We start from the raw sequence: 2028 nt of genomic DNA, 5'->3' as shown, positions 1-2028 counted from the left end.
TGTTTTCGTTAAGAGAACTGGGTCCAAACCTCTCCCTTATAGATTTTATTAAGAATGTCAATGCTCTTCTTGTGAATTTTTTTTTGTAAAGTATGTTGTGTGTTGGTTGTAGAGATGTTTTCCTCTTTTTTTTCTTTTGTCCCTTCGTGTTATTATCAGCACGTATACGAACCACTTTATAATTATAGAAAAATTTAATTTCTTGCTTCTTTTATGGACCGAAAAAAAATATTTATGGCCATGAATAAACACTGGCAAACTTTTCAGCTATTTTTCCCTTTTGTTTTTATTTCCTGTAAATATTTTGTGGCAAATGTTTAGAGAACTTTCGGGAGCGTTAAGCTGAAGATCGGCCTATATACATTTCCAAATTTAAAAAAAAAAAAAAAAAACACGAGGGAGTGATTTTTTGGCTAAACATTATGACTGCCGTGTCAGATCACACATGTAAATAAATAACAGTGTAGCCTCGCGGTGATGGCTAAATATCCTAAATTTTTTATAAGGATTTTTAAATAAAATGCTGTGTTTCTGAAAGAGGGTTTGGTTTATATAAGTGTCCTATTCGAGTTGATCATCTCTGAAAAGACATCATAATGAAAGGCGAGGAGCCAAACGCTATATTGTGGCAGAGAATGGAGCTTGACTATGGGAATAAATCTCCAGCAGCACTTCAGTCTTTCTTTATAGGCAAATTTAATCCAGGGAATATTTTTCTCTGAATCCCGAACACCTCACTAATAAAGAGCCTAAAGTCACTTGTGAAATGGGACTAAAATCCACTCACTTAATATAAGAGGGCTTCTCAGCACAAGAAGCTTTTAAGTCAAATGCTCTCCTTTTTGTCAGCATCCACAACCACTCTCCGGCCTTGGGTGTAGAGTGGAAGATTGTGGAGGAGGGTTTTTTTTTTAATCGTTTAATGCAATAAATGTTTTGTTATCTTGTTCAGCGCTAAACTGCAAATAGAGCAGGAATAATCAATGAGTCACCAGCCTTCTTTGTTTAACCACGGCCAACAGTCAGCTCAGACGCGCACGGCTCACAGGGGCTTTAACCGCCTAATAAAGTTATTTTTTATATGATCATATAACGTGTTAGCAGCGATGCCCCACACTCAAACACACTTCTCCCTATTAGGCACCATTTTCCTTAAGGAGGAAACCAAAACAAGCACAAATGGCTCCCCAGTGATCCGCAGAGCGCACTGCGGGATTATCAGACTCCAGTCAATATCTTGGGTAAATATGATAACCTAGTAGAAAAATCCATGCATTTTTTTTGTTTGTCCCGGGACAAAAAAAATCTCACAACAGATGTCAGAGTCGCCCCTATCATCACTGAACAAACAGCTAAATTGGGCAGATTTGCTAATTATTTACAGAATTGAGTCTCAAGGGGGCTACTGCTTTTGTGGGCGACACAGACTCAATTTGTCCCCGACAGAAAGGTTTTTGTGTTTCACCACTGGTTGATCTTGTAGGTCAAATAAATCAGCAACTTGCTCATAGCGTTGGTTTTTGATTTATTTGTGGATAAAGGAAGAGGAAATGAGAAATGAGTAGCGTTGCTTATAGCGCTCATAGAACTGTTGTTATGGGAAAGTGATGTGGGGAGAAATGTGAGATGATCCGCACTGCGCGTTATGGAAATTATAAAGTGAACTGATAAATGTCTGTCTCTCTGTGATTGGATTTTAGTGAACTCTGGCTGCTTCAATCTTAAACTGTTCTCGGGATAATAATCGTTTAACAATTCAAAAGAAAAAATGTAGACTTTTGTGTGGCCGTGGATCTTTGCCCCTTAGATTCTGCCTCTCTGGTGGGGGGCAGTTCTGTGACTCTATCATTGCATAATACAGTACACGACACACAACACAGAGACAAAAGCCCAGGCCTGGTTTCTGCAGGATGTTAGAGGCGTGCATGTTAACGAGCAGCAGGAGTGAGGATGCAGACAGTGCAGATAGAGAGACTGACAGAGTTTCTTGGTGCTGTTCAGAGTCAGGGAGATGTATCCTTGGGCTTT

General features: G+C 39.3%; 1 protein-coding gene across 2 annotated transcripts in view; it reads left to right on the top strand.

The window, feature by feature from the left end:
* nkx2.2a (NK2 homeobox 2a) overlaps positions 1–1510 on the top strand; it is a 4519-nt gene extending 3009 nt beyond the window's left edge. For both annotated transcript variants that reach the window (XM_051078322.1, XM_018697866.2), the window contains one exon: positions 1–1510. This exon is cut by the window's left edge and continues 719 nt beyond it. The gene's annotated coding sequence lies outside the window, so the exon portion shown is untranslated.
* The last annotated feature ends 518 nt before the right edge of the window (positions 1511–2028 follow it).

This window comes from Lates calcarifer, linkage group LG19 (assembly GCF_001640805.2).
Source record: "Lates calcarifer isolate ASB-BC8 linkage group LG19, TLL_Latcal_v3, whole genome shotgun sequence".
Lineage (NCBI taxonomy): Eukaryota > Metazoa > Chordata > Actinopteri > Centropomidae > Lates > Lates calcarifer.
The sequence above is the reverse complement of the archived record's forward strand: the minus strand, read 5'-3'. Positions and strand labels throughout refer to the sequence as shown.